Source organism: Micromys minutus (assembly GCF_963924665.1).
Source record: "Micromys minutus genome assembly, chromosome: 8".
NCBI lineage: Eukaryota > Metazoa > Chordata > Mammalia > Rodentia > Muridae > Micromys > Micromys minutus.
Window position 1 is genome coordinate 21,336,198 of NC_137977.1, and position 21,387 is coordinate 21,357,584.

Here is a 21,387-nt window from a genome sequence, read left to right on the forward strand (position 1 = left end):
TCTGCTCAATGATAGCTTGGTCAAGGAAGAAAGAAAGAAAGAAGTCAAAGATTTTTTAGAATTTAATGAAAATGACACCACTACATACCCAAACTTATGGGATGCAATGAAAGCAGTCCTAAGAGGAAAACTTATAGCTCTGAGTGCCTCCAAAAAAGAAAGAAAGAAAGAAAGAAAGAAAGAAAGAAAGAAAGAAAGAAAGAAAGAAAGAAAGAAAGAAAGAAAGAAAAAAAGGAAGGAAGGAAGGAAGGAAGGAAGGAAGGAAGGAAGGAAGGAAGAAAGAAAGAAAGAAAGAATGAATGAAAGAAAAGTGGAAAGAGCATACACTAGCAGCTTGACAACACAGTTGAAAGCTCTAGAAACAAAAAGAAGCAGATACACCCAAGAGAATTAAATGTCAGGAAATAATCAAACTCAGCGCAGAAGTCAACCAAATAGATACAAAAAGAACTATACAAAGAATCAACAAAACCAAGAGCTGATTTTTTTGAGAAAATAAACAAGATTGATAAGCCCTTAGCCAGACTAATGAGAGGGCAAAAAGAGAGTATCCAAATTAACAAAATCAGAAATGAAAGAGGAGATATAACAACAGAAACTGAGGAAATTCAAGAAATTATCAGGTCCTATTACAAAAGCCTATACTCAACTAAACTGGAAAATCTGGAGGAAATGGATACATTTCTGGACAGATACCAGAAACCAAAGTTAAATGAGGATCAGATAAACCATCTAAACAGTCCCACAACACCTAAAGAAATAGAAGCAGTCATCAAAAGCCTCTCAAACAAAAAAGGCCCAGGACCAGATGGGTTTAGTGGAGAATTCTATCAGACTTTTATAGAAGACCTAATACCTATCCTCTCCAAACTATTCCACAAAATAGAAACAGAAGGAACACTACCCAACTCATTCTTCAAAGCCACAATTACTCTCATACCTAAACCACACCAAGATACTACAAAGAAAGAGACCTTCAGGCCAATTTCTCTCATAAACATCGATGTAAAAATACTCAATAAAATTCTTGCAAACAGAATTCAAGAGCACATCAAAATGATCATCCACCATGATCAAGCAGGCTTTATCCCAGGGATGCAAGGATGGTTCAACATACTGAACCCCATTAACATAATCCACCATATAATCAAACTCAAAGAAAAAAACCACATGGTCCTCTCACTAGATGCTGAGAAAGCATGCGACAAAATTCAACGCCCCATCGTGGTAAGTCTTGGAAAGATCAGGAATCCAAGGCCAATACCTAAACATAGTAAAAGCAATATACTGAAAATCAGTAGCCAACATCAAACTAAATGGAGAGAAACTTGAAACAATCCCATTAAAATCAGGGACTAGACAAGGCTGCTCATGTTCTCCCTACCTACAATATAGTACTGGAAGTCCTGGCCAGAGCAATTAGACAAAAATAAGAAATCAAAGAGATTCACATTCTTAAAGAAGAAGTCAAAATATCACTATTTGCAGATGGTATGATAGTATACTTAAGTGACCCCAAAAATTCTACCAGAGAACTTTTACAACTAATAAACAACTTCAGCAAAGTTACTGGCTATAAAATTAAATCAAACAAATCAGTAGCCTTCCTCTACTCAAAAGATAAACAGTCTGAGAAAGAAATTAGAAAATCAACACCCTTCACAATGGTCGCAGAGAATATAAAATACCTTGTGGTGTTCCTAACCAAACAAGTAAAGGATCTGTGTGACAAGAACTTCAAGACTCTTAAGAAGAAAATTGAAGGAGATCTCAGAAGATAGGAATATCTCCCATGTTCATGGATTAGCAGGATCAACATTATAAAAATGGCCATCCTGCCAAAAGTAATCTACAGATTCAATGCAATCCCCATCAAAATCCCAACTCAATTCTTCATAGAGTTGGGAAAAGCAATTTGCAAATTCATCTGGAATAACAAAAAACCTAGAATAGCGAAATCTATTCTCAAGAATAAAAACATTTCTGGAGGAATCACCTTTCCTGATCTCAAGCTATATTACAAAGCAATTGTGATAAAAATAAATAAATAAATAAACTGCATGGTATTGGTACAGAGATAGGCAGGTAGATCAATGGAACAGAATTGAGGACCCATAAATGAACCCACATACCTATGGTCACTTGATGTTTGACAAAGGAGCTAAAACATTCAATGGAAAAAAGACAACCTCTTCAACAAATGGTGCTGGTTCAACTGGCAGTCAGCATGCAGAAAAATGCAAATTGATCTTTTCCTATTCCCTTGTACAAAACTCAAGTCCAAGTGGATCAAAGATCTCCACATAAAACCAGGTACACTGGAAGTATGAGAAGAAAATATGCAGAAGAATTTAAAACACATAGGCACAGGGGAAAGTTTCTTGAACATAACACCAATGGCTTATGTTCTAAGATCAAGAATCGAAAAATGTGACCTCATGAAATTGCAAAGCTTCTGTAAGACTAAGGACACTGTTAAGAAGACCAAACAGCAACCTACAGATTGGGAAAGGTTCTTTACCAATTCTACATCTGGTAGAGGACTAGTATCCAATATACACAAAGAACTCAGAAAACTAGACTATAGAGAATTAAATGACCCTATTTAAAAATGGGGTACAGAACTAAACAAAGAATTCTCAACTGAGGAACATCGGATGGCTGAGAAGCACCTAAAGAAATGTACAACTCCCTAATCATCAGGGAAATGCAAATCAAAACAACCCTGAGATTCCACCTCATATCAGTTAAAATGGCTAAGATAAAAAAAAATCAGGTGACAGCAGATGCTGGCGAGGATGTGGAGAATGTGGAACACTCCTCCACTGTTAGTGGGGTTGTAAGCTGTTTCAACCACTCTGGAAATCAAACTGGTGGTTCCTCAGAAAATTGAACATGATACAACCTGAAAACCCAGCCACTCCACTCCAGGGCATATACCCCAAAGATGTTCCAACATATAGCAAGGACACATGATCTACCATGTTTATAGCAGCCTTATTTATAGTAGCCAGAAGCTGGAAAGAACTCAGATGTCCATCAACAGATGAATGGATATAGAAAATGTGGTACATTTACACAATGGAGTATTACTTAGCTATTAGAAACAGTGACTTTATGAAATTTGTAGGCAAATGGATAGAACTAGAGACTATCATCCTGAGTGAGGTAACCCAGTCACAAAAGAGCACACATTATATGCACTCACTGATACGTGAATACTAGCCCAAGAAAGCTTGGAATACCCAATACCCAAGAAACAATTCACAGACATTACGAAGCTCAAAAAGAAAGAAGGCCAAAATGGGGATGCCTCAGTCCTTCTTAGAAAAGAGAGCAAAACTCTCATGGGAGGAAATGCAAGGTCAAATAAAGGAACAGGGATTGAAGAAATGGTCACTCAGAAGCTGCCCTACCTGGGGATCCATGACATATTCAGTCACCAAATCTAAGCACTATAGCTGGTCCCAAAAAGTACTTACTGGCAGGAACCAGACAGAGATGCCCCCTCAGGGCCTACTCCTTGCCCAGTGATTGATTCCCCTGAAATCTTATTCATTAGGGGAAGACTCTTGCCACAAGGTCCTGTATTTTAATTCAACTTTTTAAAGAAAGTGATGTGAGCTGTATAACAATTTGACATTGGAATTAAGCTTCTATAACATGCTTTGTTTTACTTGGCATGCATATCTCTGTACTGACTCACACTTGGGACACAGACTTTACCCACTGAGCATATTTGCTCACTTGAAGACATTTATAAGACCACAGTGATAAGTCATTAGAAATTTTTAACATGGATATGACATAGTTCAATTCATGCATTAACATTTTCAGTTACTGTTTCGAGAACATCACTGAAAAGTCAGAGGAACTGCCAGAAGCCAGAGTGTTGAGGTGAAAAAGTTGGCAGTAGGTAGAGCCCTACAAGTAAAAAAAACAAATGTTCATATGGTTAAGATGTGTTGGACAATGCCGTTTATGCACAGAGATAAATCTTCTTGAAGATGAAAAAAAAAATCTCAACTCTGAAGTTTGAGTCATTCTCCTTTGTGTGTGAAGAATTCATGTCTCCGCTGTAAATCAGATAACCCTTAACTTGTGCTGTGTTCCCTTTTTCCCCACACTTCTCCAGTCTTTCAGGGCCCCGATTTCACATCCAACGTCATACTCACAGCTCCTGAGTCAGTGACTCCCACTCACATAAAAGCAGCATTGCAAAAGTCCAGGAGGTGCAGGTCTCAAGTGAGCATCAAAACACTGCAGAACAGAGTTCAAGTAGATATCATGTATAGACAAAGGGGCTTTTACATTTTTATTCATCTTTTAATGGTCTTTGACTGAAATAGAATTACATCACTTCATCCCCCAGCTTCTCGCCCATATTCTCATGCCCCCTCTCAGGTTGATAGCCTCATTTTCTTTTGATTTATATTTATGACATTCACACATATACATGTGTGTACAAATTTAGAGAACCTGTAAACACTATTTTTGCTGCTTGTATATTTATGGTTTCAAGGCTGACCACTTTGCATTGAGCAACTGTAGGTTGATGTCTATATACAAGTGAGGGTCGGCACTAGTTAGGTCATTGTGAAACATGATTGGACAGTACAGAGTGAAGTAGGGACAAAGTTTCCGCAAGGCAGGAGAGAAGGGAAAGAGGAGGAGAATCAAGATGGAGACGGAGGATGATCCAGATCCAGTGGTCTTAATTGGCCATAATTATTTATGCATTTTTCTTAAGGAATAGATCTCTATAGATCAGTTTATCTTATCTAGGTGAGCAGTTTATACCTTTGTCAACTGGCTGTGAGTTTTTTGTGTGGATGTATTGTGGATTGAGAATTTAACATATAAATCTGACTGATAAATTATTGCTTGTTGAGTCAGGATTTTACTGGGAAGTTGGGAGTTTATACCTCACTACCAGGGTGCAGTTGATAGGAATGTGGCAGGGAGTTGCGATAGGGCAGCCCTTGTGAACTTCTAAAGCCCTGATTTTACCTGTCTACAGGAAATGTGAATAGTTCCCAGCTGGCAGAGAGAAAGCCGAAGTGCACGCTCCCGGTTCTGGACCACGCAGCTGTGTCCAGAGTAAGAACACAAAGGAACAGATAGCCACAGCTCCATTATTTTTACCACAACAAACAACCAATAGGGAGCTCATCCCTGGAAGAAGATAAGGCTCCTCCACCCATCAATCAGTACTCTCTAGTTCTTTGTCCCAGGGTGGGATCCTGTGAAATCTTCCCTCATCCACATTAATGTGCTTCTTGATGTTGTCATTTCTCTCCTCTTGCTTATGCAGCCTTTCCTGGAAGACTGTTTTACAGCAGACTTCCTGGTAGTCTGGCCCTTACAGTCTTTTGTCCACCTTTTCTCCATGTTCTGTGAACCATAGACACAGGGGATGTGATATAGATCTACCTGGTGGACACATCTGGGCTCCCCATGATTTGTTTCTCTGTGCATTGTGTCCAGTTGTCGTTTTCTATGATGGTGTCCATCTGCTGTAAAAAGAGGCTTCTTTGATAAAGGGTGATAGGTAGACTTATCTCTGGGTATAAGAATAAAACTTAGAATGTAGCAAGAAAGTATTCTGGTCTGGCAAAGTAGCAGCAGTAGATTCCTTTCAAATCTCTGGCCTTACTATCCCCAGAGGTTGGCCTGGTTTCCAGTACTAAGCATGACATCCCTCCTGTTGAGTGGACCTTGAGTCACATATGTGTTTGTCACTGACTTGAGAGGGCCACTTCATACACCATTCACATATCTTTCCATGCAGGTAATTGTCGTGGTTTACAGGTATTGTTGCTAGGTAGGACTACTCATCCTCTCCCCCACACCCCTTGGCAGCCTGCATAGTATTTTCTGGAACTATGAAAGCTATCCCACAGAAAGGCTTTCAAGTGAGATAGGCATCCAAGTCTTAAGCATGTAATGATTTTCAGCAATGAAGGCCCACTCTCAACCTTTCAGAGGTCACCAAAGGCTCTGTGGATAATTTATATCATTTTGGGAGTCACTTGGGTAACCCTGACCCACCATTGAGAATGAGGGACAAATGGTATTGATGTTGTTTGATAAAGATTAAATGAATCATATTCTTTTACATTTACCTGAAATTATGCACTATACATATAAGTATATGTACACACACACACACACACACACACACACACACACACACACACACACGAAAGTTAAACAAAAAGGTCTATTTTTACTTCTCTTGGAAAGTGTTCTCTTGGAAGAAATACAGTATTTGCTGATATCAAACTACATTGAAAGCTTCTGCTTGAAAATGTTTATGTTTTATAACTTTTCTGATGTTATTAATCACTTGTTGGACATTCTTCCCCAAGCTTCATGTAGTGCCTGGTGGAAGCTTTTAAAACTGAAGCTAAAGTTAAACATGTTATACAGAGATCCTACTCCAGCTCAATAAAAAACTTAATTCTATAAAAGAAGCAAAGCCTCCTGCCCTGGAAAACAGTACTGGAGAATATACTACATTGTTTTTAAAATCTCACCTTGATTTGGTGAGTCATAAATAATAATAAAATCATGTTGTTTTCAGGAAAACAAGTAGAAATGGAGAGCATGTTAAGCAAAATAAACCAGGCTGAGAAGGGCAGTGTTGTGTGATCTCTCATATGTAAAAACTCTAGATTGAATAAATAAGACCTGAAAGTGGAAAGGGGCTATTTGGGAAGAAGACTCAAACAGAAGGAAAGATAAGTAAAAAAATGGAAGATGCATGGTCAAGTTACATTATGTGTAGGTATGAAAAGGTTTAAAGATGTCCATTATTTTACATATTGAGTATTTGTTAATAATAAAAAGAAACAGGCTAGAAAGATTCCTCGGGAGTTAAGAACACATACTACTCTTGCAAAGAACCCAAATTTCCTTACCAAACATCCATTCCAAGTGGTCCCACAAGTCTTCAGCTGCAAGGGATCTGAGACTCTTGTATCTTTCACTAAAGGCATCAGCACCAAAAGAAAAATTGTAGTTTATCAGAATTAAAGATTGTGCTTGTCAAAGATGTTTGAGTCTCACTTGGAAGGGGGAATGAAATAGTTGAGGGAAGAAAATGGAGAAAGAAAACTGGGTGAGAGGGGTGATCAGGAGGGAAATGGGGGGGATCGCATGTGGGGAAGGGCAGGGAGGATGGGTACATGGCCGTGGGAATGAATGGAAATATAGAACTGCAGGCAGGGAGAGGTAGGGGACATTTCCAGGAAGAGACAGAGATCTACGATAGAGGAGGCGCCCAAGAATCAATGGAGGTGTTCTTAGATGTGACTCACAGCACTGGGAATATGGAGCCAGGGGAAAGCTGCCTCCTGAGACCAGGTAGAAACCTCAGGGGAGTAACAGGGACACCGACCCACCCACAAAATTTTCAACCAAAAATTTATCCTGTCTACAAGAAATGCAGGAGTTGGGAATGGAGCAGAGACTGAGGAAATGGCCAACTAATAACCATCTTAACTTGAGACCCATTCCATGGACAAGCACCAATTCTTGACACTAATAATGATACTCTGTTATGCTTGCAGACAGGAGTCTATTGTGGCTGTTCTCTGAAAGGCCCAACCCAGCAGTTGACTCAGACAGATACAGACACCCACAGCCAAACAACTGATAGAGTTTGGGAACTCTTATGGAAGAAAAGGAGAAAGGATTCTGTGTCCCAAAGGGGATAGAAACTCTACAGAAAGACCAACAGAGTCAACTAGCATAGACTCCTGTGTCTCTTAGTGACTGAACCACCAACCTAAGAACATATATAGGCTGAACCAGGCCTCCCCACTCATATGTAGCAAATATGAAGTTTGGCCTTCATATGAAGTTGTTCAGTGAGTTCTGAACAACTGGAATGAGGGCTATCCCAAAAGCTGTTGCTGTTGCCTGTATGTGGGATATTTTCTTCTAGCTGAGCTGCCTTTTGACTCAGTAGGAGAGGAAACACCTAGCCTCATAAAGACTTGAATTGCCAGGGTCGGGAGATACCCAGAGGGGTCCCTACATTGTCAGAGAAGAAGGGACAAGGGGTATGAGAGAAGGATTGGGGGGGTGACTGGGATGGGAATAGTGATGTAAAGTAAGTAAAAACTAAATGAAATTTTTTAATGTGCTCGAAAGGCATTGTTAAAAGTAAAGTTATTACACTTAGTTTCCTATTACTGTGATAAACACCACAACTAAGAGCAGCTTGAGGAGAGGGTTTATCTTGCCTAACATTGTGTAGAAAAGGCAGGGCAGGAACTCAAGGCAGAAACTTGGAGACAAGAGTTGATACACAGGCCATAGAGGGGTGCTGCTTACTGACTTGCTCCTTGTGGCTTGCTCACCCTGTTTTCTTATAGAACTCAAGACCATCTGCCCAAAGGCAGAACCCTCACAGTGGGCAAGACCTTCCTACAACACTCATTAATCAAAATAGGAACCATAAACATATCCATAGGCCAATATAATTGAGGCAGTTCCTCAGCTGAGGTTCCAACTGCCTGGTGACTCTAGTTTGTATCCAGCTGAAAACAACCAGCACAGATTGATAAGCCACAATATGAGAGAAAATCCTTGAGGTTCTTAAAACTGACAAGGATGTGTATCTGGAATACACAAAGAAGTCTTATAATTCAACTCTAAGATGTATAGTCAAAAGGGCAGAATTTTCAAATAACTCACTGAGTAAGATGTAAAAATAAGAATCAATAAGAAAATGGAAAAGCATCTGCTATTCATTGTCAAAGAAATGAAAACCAAAACCAGTGTCAGTTCATACTGGTATTGGACAACTATTGTCAAAACAAAAAATAAAATGAGTCACTGAGTACACAGGGCACTGATATTGTTCATGAGCACACAGAATGGTACCAACACTTTGGTAAAACAACTTAGATGTTCATCAAAATAGTATATACAAAGTTATAAGACTTAGCACCTTCATCTTAGTTATCTACATACCATATATATGTACATGAAAAATGGCATCTTTGTGTATATAAACAGCAATCTGTCAAAGCCCCTAACACAAGAACCCATGTGTCCATCACCTGCTGAAAGGATAAACCAATGTAGCCTATCCATAAAGTAGAATATTGCCTGTCAATAAAAATGACTGAAGGACTGACACATGCAAAGACAGACCACGAAAACACTGTGTGCAGTGAAAGATCACACAATAAAGAGTGTGTGCGGCATGATTAATTTGCATAGATTGTTCAAAACAGAAAGTCTACACAGACAGAAAGCAGATTATAGGTTTCCACACACTGGGAGGGTTGAGTGGGAAGGGAAGGATGACTATTAATGAGTACTGGGAAGGAAATGTTCTAACCATATTTTGCTGATATACACCTCTGTATGTACACTAATATCCACAAAATGCAAATACACTTAAACAATATTGGTGTGTAAGTTAAATGTCAGCAAAGACTTTTAAAAGAATATTTGCAACAGTGCTCGTGACACCAAAACTCTGCAGTAATCTGAGTATCTACCAACAGGGAAACAGATGCATAGATTTTCACACGTATGCTATGAAATGGGAACAGCAATGAGAATAAAGAATATCAAAAGTGAACCACTGAAGAGTGGGAGAAACTCCTGAAGTTCAAAAATGATGCCACTTAGACAGTTCAGATAAGATAAATAAAATAGTTCTTTCTCTACTTGATTTCTCATTCAAAGGAGGAAAAAAACTCAGTTACAATTAACAGTTTTTCACATTATGAAGTTTTTCATTCTGAACATTGAAAACAATATGGCTGGAGACAGTGGCAAATATGTTCTCCAGAAAGATGTGCCATTCATGTTTTTATCTACACTTTGTACTTTATTCTACCTAAACCTTTAAAAAAAATAAGTAGAAAAACAAATCTCTTAATGTCTGAAATACAAGCACAGACAGGTGAACCAATTCTGAACTCTACAGACATCTATTAAATGCCACAGGGGTGATCAAAGGCTAAATCCATATCCCAGCCCAGCAGGAGAGACTGGTGTGCTGCGTGCAGCTGAGGTTAGCATAGCTTTATTCCAAATCGCCATGGTAGACTTCACACAGTCCCCTGATACTTCAAGACCTCTGTTCGAACAGAATCGGGCCACCAAATAAAAAGTAAAAACCTTTGAACTCTTTGGTTTTTTATTTTGAGGTCTTTTTTTTCCTCTTCAGTATTCTCCGGGCAGATATGAAAACAAAGATGTAAGACTTGCACCTCTGAGGCTTTGGTCGGGTCCTTTGCCACTGTTTTGTGGCTTTGTTTCTAAAAGGATTGGTTAAAAGGATTGACGGGGTTCTGAGTCCCACTAACAGTAGATCCCGACTCAGTGATGATGCTTTGGTATTTGTCTATGATAAAAGTCACTCTTGGGAATTTTTAAGAAGTTTCTGAATGGGGCTTCTTAGTGTCCCAAGTCTGATTTTACACTGTAAAGCCAGATAGTCCACGAAAAGCAACTAATTAGCAACAAATTGGCCCAACCTCAGGTCGCACAGATGAGAAGACCTAAAATACGGAAAGCAGCTATGTTTTATCTAGCAAGCAAAGTTGGAGCCCCATCTCAGCACAGACTCCCAACGAAAGCTGAACAAAAACTAAGTAACCAGAATTCTCCATGACAACCTTCGTTCTTCAAGGTACTTGCAGAGGAAATTAGAAGATACATAAAAAGCAATCTGAAGGTGTGTGGCAATGTCCTTGGGTGCGTGAAAACAATCTGAAAGTATGTGGCAATGTCCTTGGGTGCATGAAAACAATCTAACTGGGTCTCAAATTTTAGTCAAAGGGTTTTATGCCTTTGTATAAAAGTTGAAATTAATAATCAAAAGAAGATTATTAAGCTTCAGATTTCTCTACTTCTTGAACATAGTTGTTATTTTTTTTTTTTTAAATGTTCACATATAGTGCCATACATCTTTAACCCAAGCATTCTGGAGGCAAAAGCAGATGGACATTTCAGTTTAAAGCCAGCATGGTCTACACAGTAAGTTCCAAAACTGCCAGGGCTACACTGATAAACCAGTCTCAAAATAGATAAATGGAGATAGATGAATGGATGGATGGATGGATGGATGGGAGGACAGATAGATAAATCCATTAGCTTGAAGGAAAGATTTAACTTCACCTGCCTTATCTACATGTGGTTGTTTAAATAACACTTTTATGAACTTCAAGGAAGTATTGGAAGTCATTTGATTTTCTTTAATGGTTATATCATAGCTCCTTAAATTTCTTTGAAAGTAGATTTTAGTTTAAATCTCAAGTACCTATGTAAAAAGCCAGCCCAGTGTTTGGGCAGTGGAAATAGGAGGATCCTGGAGGCTTGCTGGTCAACCAGTCTAGCTGAATCTGTGAGCTCCAAGTTCAGTGACTGACTCCACCTAAAATGTAAGACAGAGAGTGATGGAGGAAGATACTCCCATCAATATCTGCTCCCCACAGGCAAACAGGTGCATGAGTGCACACACACATGTGCACATACACACACACTCAAGGCAAACAAAAAAGAAAAGAAATTTCACAAATAACTCTCTTCTGGTTAATAAAAAATATTGATAAACAAGCTTATTCTAGATTCCTAATATATTTTGAGATCATGTGTATTAAGCATTAAACACTAAATATCAATATGCTTCTGAGTTTTTTTCCAAAGGCTGAAAAATAATGCAAGATTTCTCTGATTTATCAATATAGAAGTTTATGGGGAAAGCTAATTAATTAATTAATTAATTAAACAAAATCTGTGGGTTTTGTTCTCTCATCCATTGGTGTCTGTCTTCTTTAAAATTTCTAATCTACATTTTTCCTTTTCTTTGTCTTAGATGCTGTTGTGTCTGCATATAAAACAGACTGTTTGAATAATTCTTTATTCAATAGTTCAATAATTATTGAATAATACTTGAATAATCCTTTGTGGCAAAAATGTAGTCAAAAAAGAGGATCACTGGGTTATTCCAGAGAAAAGGGGGTGGGGGGGGGGGTTTGGGAGGGAAGGAAGATTAACAGTGTTACAATCTGAATATGAAGTGTAATCTTTCTTCCTACACACACACACACACACACACACACACACACACAGAGAGAGAGAGAGAGAGAGAGAGAGAGAGAGAGAGAGTCAGATTCATCTCTTTGAACACTAAGACCCCAGCTGGCTGCATTCTAGAGAAGCTATAGAACCCTTTGCACATGAGACTTAGCTGGCAGAAATAGACCCTAATGTAAATCTGAGCCCAACCCTACTTCCAAACCAGTTGCCACAGGCTAACCCACACTGGCTGTTACACCTTCCCTATCACAACAGAGTCTGTCCTCTGTTCAGAGACCTAAAATCAATCCTTCCTTCTTTCACTTCTTCTGTGGGATATGTGATCTCAACAATGAACAAAACAAGATGCAGGGAGCTTATAAAGAATAAGAGCTCCTGTTGTGCCCTTCAGCCCAGCTTGACTGCTACATCAAGAGAGCTAAGCCACGCCACAGCTAAACTGACCCACAGACTGTAAGCTATCAAATGCTTGCCCTTTCGAGCTGCTAAACTTGGTTCCGGTTTTGTTGTTTTTGGTTTTTAAGAATACGTCGTGTACTGTGGTGTAGACATGCAGGTCAGAGGACAGTTTCGATGGCTAGCTTCTCACCCTCCACCATATGGGTTCTGTTAGGTCCAAAGGAAAACGCCAAGCACCCAAAAAGGCTCACTATGTCTAGGATGACAGACTGGACGCTAACGGGAAAACCAGGAGGATTGCTGGAAGATACTTTCAGAACCCTTCTTCGTACTTCTACCAGGAAGGGCTACTTCCCACATCTCCCCTTCCTCAGTAGACGAGGCGTCTGGCTGCAGATTGACCTGTGCCTGTGATGTGTACCAAACAAATGCTAGCCTCCAGGCTCCTCAGCTTCCTATCGACCTGTGATATCCAGGCTCATCCTTTCCCAACCCTGCAGGTACAGGTTTTTCTTTATAACCCTGGAGGTGTTTCCATGTTCCTGCTCTTCAGAGATAACCCTGGCCCTTGTCAGTGCATCCTCTCCTCTCTGCCCCAGAGACAGAGCCATGCTGCTTTGGACTTTTATGGATGGATGGATGGATGGATGGATGGATGGATGGATGGATGGATGGATGGATGGGCACAGGTCTGTAATCCCAGCACTCAGGAGAAAGAGGCAAAATGGTTTCAGTGAATTTAAGGCCTTCCTGGTATATAGTGAGTTCCAGGATAGCCAGAGATATGTAGTGAGACCTCTTTTTCTAAAACAACAACAACAAACCACCCATGCATGGATCGGTCAGTTCCGAGACTTCACTGAGCCATGCTCGGGAGCAAGCATCTCTACCTGCTAAGCCACCTTGCGCAGGACCAAGCATCCTTACCTGCTAAGCCATCTTGCTGGCAGCTTTAGAAAACACACAATGGCTCAGAAGATAAATGAGGTGTTTAAAAGGGGTTTATAATTCAGTGAGCAGAGATGGATAATAAACAGAAACGTGGTTGCATAATTTTACATAATCTCTAGTGCTACGGAGAAAGTCATGGGCGGGTAACACTCCTGTGGGTGGCTGTGGAAGCGAATGGGAAAGGAAGGCGTCTCTGCAGAGACTTGGGGGAACCAATAATGGATGTTCAAGGGGAAGGGCAAGAGGTTCACAGCAAGTTACAAGATATGAACTCCAACCAAGATGATCTAAACACTCAACCAACATTTACAACACTGAAAAACGCTATTCTTTTCAGCGCCTGTTATTTGAAAAATAAATTAATTAAAATAAATAAGTTTTCACTGAACACTTGATTGTGGTATTTTCACTGAACACTCCATCGTGACATTTCTCATGTTACAAAAACAGGTGTATATTTTTAAGTTCTTTGTTTACTGGTAGGTTAAATCCACATAAAGTCTACTGTAACCTTAGTAGAGTTTTAAGGTGTAAAGAGGTCCTGAGACCAGTGAGTAAGACAGGCACTGTGGGACATACAATGTGGGTAGATCTCACTCTGGGATGAATGGCACAAAAAAAAATTGTAGAATGATTTTTTAAGCAGAAAAAGAAGAGACCTGGTTCAAGTATTTAAGAAATTACTCAGGGTTCTGTAAGAAGAATAGACAGGCTGAGAAAAAGGGAAATGGGTCCATCTGTTGGCTGATCAAATTGCCACCCACAGAGGATTTTACTTTATCTGGTTATATTTATTTTGGGTTTGGAGTGCTGGAAATCAAACCAGAAGCTTTATACAGTAAGCAAGGGCTCTACCATCAAGCCCTACCCCGAGCCCTCCCACAGAGGTTTTCCCAAGTTCCTGAAATGGGAGTGGAAGCCTTCAAGTAAAAAGAAAAGAAAAAGAGTCCACTTGAAAATTATCTTTCTATTTTGCAGCGAAAAAATGCAAATATCGTGTTCATTTAAAAGATGGGGTCAAATGACTCCTGTAGTTGGCAAAGCAGCCTTTAGTGTTCCGTTGCTTGTTTCTAGACCTCGGCAATTCACCTCTGCCTGAATCCTGTGTGCTGTGGGCCTTACCTAGGCACACCATTTAATTTCCAAGCAAAACAATGCACTGCTAAAATTTCCTATGGGAAACAAAATAGTCAAGAAACAAAGCTCCTGCTGCTGCATGAGGCTTTAAAAAATTCACACCTGTCTACACCTGTCTACACCGGCAGAAATGGAACTTTACTTTCCTTAGAAACAGTGCTTTTTCAGACTAATGAGGTGGTAGTAGCTTTCACAATGTCATACCATAAAAATGAAAAACAAATCAAATCCTGAATTCCCTCTAATTATATTATACTGTTTTATGGGCTATGGAGTATTTTGTTTTCTTGCTAAGTATCTACCCCTGAAAACAATACACCCTCAAGAAAAACTGGATTGCTGCGTCTGTCTCAAATATCTTTACCAAACTTTGCTGCCCCCCCTAAGGAATATTCAAGGTTGTTTCCAGCTAAAACCTTGCAGCTTAATCTTTCTGCCATCTCTAATACCTCATAAAATATGGCTAAATTGCTAAGAAAAAAAGAAAACGGTTTCTTTCTACTCCTACACATTCTGACCTTTACATTCTCTTCTCTTGGGGGTGTGCTAACCTTGTGCATCTTAAGCCTGAATGTTGTGTCTCCCACAGTGCCTACACTGTATCCCCTCATCACTAGGAATGTAAAGGGGTGAGAGAAGAAATACATAGGATGTTTTTCTTAGAGTTTTATGTTTTCTAAGTATGAAAGAAATTGCATGGGATTAAAGAATCAAGTGTGATGGCACAAAACAGAGGGAGGCGGAGGACGCTGGGGCTGGAGATCGTTCTTGAGGGCGTGGCCACTGGTAGGTTTCCCAAGCTTCGGGGAATGACCTCATACCTGTGCAGCACCAATTAAAAAGGAGAAAGATGAGGAGACTACGTGGGGGGGGGGCATGGAGGAAGGTGGGGGGTAGAGAATAGATCAGATCATATCTCAAAAATTCTCAAGAACAAGGAAGACAGAGCTTTAAAAATCCACTGAAGGTTTGCTATGGTGTGGCCAAGTCAGGCTTACAGAGAACCACTCCAAATTGCTCACTCAGTGTCCAATATTAAAACAAAATGAAGGAAGATTCGATATTTAAAACTCTTCTTAGCTAGCAGGCTGCTTTAATGTAACTATTGGCCAGGGGCAGAAAGGAAATGATGTTTCCAGCTGTGTGACTGAGTGTGTGCAATAAATACAAATAAACCTGAAATTAAAACCTATGGCCAGCTTCAGTGGAGCACACGCACACTGCTTTAAATCATGTAGGAAAGGAGCCGACCTGAGAAAAATTTAAATATGTTTGAAATGGAGCTTGATATGCAAAGAGTCATTTTCATGCAAATTTTCAAAACTGCTTTTAAAGAGAAACACGCCAGGCTTATTAAATCATTTGCACCATAACCGGAATATGGGGACCCTGGAACTCAGCTTAATTCCCTTCCGTTTCTCTCTAGCTCTTATTTTTTCTGTCATTAATATTATCACATCTGCTGGACACACACCGCCAGACCTACACCTGAAGGAAGGAGGGAGGGAGGGAGGGAGGGAGGGAGGGAGGGAGGGAGAGAGAGAGGGAGGGAGGAAAGGAAGGGAGGGAAGAGAGGGAAGGAGGAAAGGGAGGAAAGGAGAGAGGGAGGGAGAGAAGGAGGAGGAAAGGAAGGGAGGGAAGGAAGGGAGGGAAGAAAGGGAGGAGGGAAGGAAGGGAGGGAGGGAGGGAGGGAGGGAGAGAGGAGGGAAGGAAGGAAGAAAAACATGCCCCAGAGGTTTTGATGTCTCTCTGTCAGTGGGAATGGCCCTGCGAAGCCAGAAGGGTTAGACAGAAGCAGCAGCCATAAACCCTGGGCGAGCTGGTATTGTAGCAGCTGCCAGCATCCGGTCATCCTGAAAGTTCTAAAAGGTCTCCCTTAAACTTCCCCAAAGCTATGCTTTGGGCTCCTATTGCATACCAGTTTTCGCTCTAACCCAAGTTGGTAGATACCTTTGCTTGGTGACGGGTATTATCTCAAAGTTCAGGTGAATGATAAAATTCCGAGCCAGTAAGAGTTTGAGCCAAGCACTCTCATGAGAGACGGCAACATCCATCCACATAAAATAGAGCAGAAAATTCATCTACCGTGAACTTATGTGAGCCCGATGAGACAAGAAGATGGCCAGAAGCTAAGAGAAGTAGATGAGAGGTGCCCTGACCATGTACCTCTCCGGGAGAAAACAAACTCCCTGTCTTTAGTAATAGATGTTGGCCCTTTCACAATTATTTGGGAGGAAATTCAGAGTATTGCTCCAAACACTCCCCACTCCACCCCACCCTACATCTCTCCCACGCCTGAGATACTGTTTGCTTTCTAGAAGTTTCTCACCACAGGGTGCCAGCCACCTATTCCTGTCTGTGCAGGGCCTTGTAGAAAGACTCGTTCCTCTCCCTGGTCTTAGGTGGACCTGGTCGTTTCCCTTTAACCAGTTTTCTCAACTGCTGTTGCCCGGTCACTTTTTGCTTGCTGTGGGTTAGGGAGAAGGGAGTCACTGTCGAGTGCATAATAGGATTTTGGAAACATCCCTGGATTCTCCCCACTAGATGTCAAAAACCTACTCTAGTGGTGACAGTCAAACCTGTCTGTAGATGTTGTCAAATGTTCCTTTATTGCAACACACCCTGCCCGAATTGAGAACCCCTGCAATATACTATGTGGATCCTTGACTCACTGGGAAACAAATGATATCATTATGTCATATGCCTTTAATTATGAATTTCTAACGGATTATTCTTATCTTTTTCTTCTATATTCAGAAGCCTTCCTGAGCTATTACATATGTCCTTCTCTTCATCCTATTAACGAGTGGACCCTTCCCAAGTGAAGTCATTTGATACATACAGTAATACTTGCTGACATTTTTGAGTCAGGAAAATATCTGAGCAACCAGAAAGAATGTTATGGATGTTCTTGGTTTGAAACTGTCTCCCCCAAGCCCCAGACACTGCTACTTAGAAGTCTGGCATGGTAACCATCACCCAGGCTCCCAGAACCCATCGCAGTGAGAAAGGAGATGTACAATTTGAAGACCACCCTGAGCTGCTTAACAAAACCCTTTCAGAAACACTGGAGTGTACTGGAGGAGCCTTTATAGGCTTTTAAAAATCTTACCTTTGTGTCGTTGTTGCTGTTCTTACATCCATGGGGTGGTGTGCTTAGAAGTCAGAAGCAACATTTGGCAAGCGTCTGTGTGTGCTCTCTCCATTATGAGGTTCCTACGGATGAAATTCAGGTAACAAGTGACAAGTGCCAGTACCTGATGAGACATCTTGCTGGCTCTTTGCTTTCTGTTTGTTTTTTTAATTAATTTTTTGTTTGTTTTCTTTTTCCTGATAGAGTTCACTGAGGCAGTGTACTCTGGGTCCTACTTCCTCCAACTCCCAAATGCTGGGGCTGCTGTTGTGCACCACTGTGCCTGGCTCAATCTATTGTTATTATTACCGTGTGTACGTGTACACGTGTGCAGGACAGCTTGCAAGAGTCGGTCCTTCTTTCTGCCGTGAGTTCTGGGGATCAACATTGAGTCATCAGGTTTGTGAAGCAAGAGCCTTCAACACCTGATCCATCTCAACAGCTGTAACTTTATGTTTTGATTGACAGATAACATATACATATACATCATATACATATACATCATATACATATACATATACATATACATATACATATACATATATATTGCTATGCATTGCTTAAATTCAAGCATACATTGTGTATGGATCAAATCAAAGCAATCAGAATGCCTATCTCCTTAAACTGTTATCATTTCTTTCTGGCTTGTACACTGAATGCCCTAACTAGTTGAAATATAAAGTCATTGTTGATTGGTCCTAATAGAGAAAGGATGGTCTCTCTTCATCTTTTTGCTCCTTTAAGGCTTGACACCATTTATCAAGTTCAATCTATTCTCAACAGAGCAGCCCAGGTGGCTCTTAGCTCTTGCTGCCTCTTTCCTCTGTATCCTCACATTAGCACCTAGAATTGGTGCTTAGATTTCTGGCCACCGTCTATAGCTAATCCATTCATTTACCCCTTTAAAACCAAGACGACAGTTCCCCTAAGTTCTCCGCTTAAATACCCTTCCCAGCGCCTAACTGTTCTTTCAAACTATATCTTCGAATGTTACTTCTAATTCTAGCACATACTTCACTTGTTTTTCAAAGAGTTGGAAGAGAGGAGAAAAGCCAATACTATCTCCCTAAGAACCCAGGACACCCATCATTTTACTGGGGTCTAACAGCACTCAGAGCACTCAGCACTCTTGAGCTACTGGAGCACATAGACAGAGAACTGGTGTGTGCACAGGATGACAGACAGGAGAGAGCCTTCCACTCATCCTGCTCCCTCACCTGCAAGATGAAGAACAGTCCTTTATCACCAGAGAGCTGCCTCCATTACTGAAATGCATCACATGAAATCCAACAACCGTGACTGTAACTCTTGGTTTATATTCGCATTTGACTGGCTTGGAAGTTTAACTAAAATTCTGTTTGGTGTTATAATTTAAAAACAAGTGAGATGCCACCTCTAAGAATACACGCGCATGTTCTGTTTCAGCTGTTTGGAAGGACTGGGTGTATATGTGAAAGTAAAGAGTAGAGGTGAGAATTAATGCCGGTGGGTGTGCTGAGACTGAACATGAGGCATTAATGAGCAGAGAAAGAGAAACAGGAGACATCTTTTCAGACCATAAATCATAACATAAGAAACTGGGGAGGAGCATAGGAAGGAAAGAGTCTTCTATATCTTGCCTTCCACAGGAAAACACTAATACTTTCTAAGAAAATGGATAAGCTGTCCAGTTCTTACCAATTAATGAATCAGCAATTTGTCGACTTAAGCACATTATCAATCACTGTCTTTCGTAAAACTCTACTTTAAAAAAACTTGACACCCATCTCCGTTGCTTCTAGGGTATGTTAAATATGACTCCGGTTAATTAGAGAAGTTCTGAGAAGCGACTGGAACAGTCAAACTTGATGTAATCCTGCTTTCTCAGAACTCACTGGGGGAATTGGACAGCATGCAGGAACATCTGGATGGATCGGAGGCACGCTGGCCTTTGGTGAGAGCACTTGAGTGCAGATGGGTTTCTCCTTTCTCTTTTTGTCCCTCTTCTCACTGTGACTACTATGAACAAAGGGAGCTCACAGCAGATCCCGATCTGGCATCTTAACTGACAGCAGGACTTCATAGAGCCAGGTTAGTTTCCTTGGAGAAGGAGCAAAGGAAACTCCCTTCTCTTCACAACTGGTCCCGGCTCCCTGTACTAACTACCCTGCTCATAACCCCTTTTTACGTGGGGATGTATATCAACTATTTTTCATATTAGTTATTTATTTACATTATGGTTCATACAGTAACAAAATTACAGCTATGAAGTAGCAAGAAAATAATCTTATGGCTGGGGGGGGGTCACCATAAAACGAACTATATTAAAGGGTCACAGCATTAGGAAGGTTGAAAACTACTGTTCTATAGTATTTAAACAACCACTAGCCTTCTCCACGTCATATTATCTGGATAATGATAATGCATAATGCGCACACACGTGAACACACACACACACACACACACACACACACAAACTGCTAGACAATTGCAGCTTCTAACTCCCTAGATGAAGTCATGACATTAAGTGCCGGAAGCAATTGAGAACTTCCAAATTTATTTGTCTTCTGAAAATTCCTGATTTTTTTTCTAATGCAATTCTGCTTATAGGTGTTTCCAAATAAATAGATTCTTATCCATTTAGACATTTTGGATTCATTGTACAATCTTTTATAGTTATTTAGGGATTTCTCCTTACACTTAAAGAGCTGAAAACCAGTAAAGAAACCATCAGCTCCTATGAAACAGTATATATTAAATCAATACTATGCTGAGTAAAATGAGTATCAGGTTATGTACATGTGTGCATGCATGTGTGTGTGCATGTGTGTATGAGTATGTATGTACATGTGCGTATATGTGTGCATTGTATATGCATGTTCATGCATATGTGTACATACATGTGTGTGTGTGTGTTGTGTGTGAGATGGGAACAAAAATACAGCTATATGATATAAAAGAGGGTCTAACATTTTTTATTTGATATGCAAGGTTCTGATAGGCCGGTGGTGCCATTCCTACTTTAGACTCCATTCTGTACATACTTGCTTCTTTGGTCTAAATAAGTTTTTTTTTTCTTCTGAAACTCACACTGGAGCTAAATCCCTACTATTAAGATATTAAGATATTAAGTAGAAGAAAATTTCAAACAGCCAATGGTGTTTAGAGGTGCACCTTTGGAGAGGCAGTCTGGATTAAATAAAACCATTAGGGTGGAACCCAAATAGTTGCGTATGAAGGGCTTTATAAGAAGAGAGAGCAGCTGCAGAGAAGGCTCAGTAGTTCCCACTGCTCCTACAGAAGACCACAGTTCAATTTCCATCTTCCACAACAGGACTCACAGCTGCCTGTAACTCCCACTCCAGTGACTGACGCCCTCTTCTGGCCTCTGAGGGTACTGTGCTCATATGCACGTAAAAAGATAGTTAAAAAATAAAATCTTTTAAAGAGAATATGATTTATACAATTAAGGAAGGACATGCACACGTACTCAGAGCTTCCTGTCTTTCTTCATGTGACTTGTTGGACTACTTCAGATTCTTCCGGAAACAACGGAAACACTATGAAAACTCTCTTCCTTTTGAAACTTACCCAGTAAGTGGCATTGTATTGTTAGCAGCAGGGAACAGACCAAGGCACTAGCTAGTTCGGTTTGCATTGTTTCCTTGTCGCCTGAAATGGGAGGGGAAGATAAGTCTTCTTAGGTGGCCATTTTA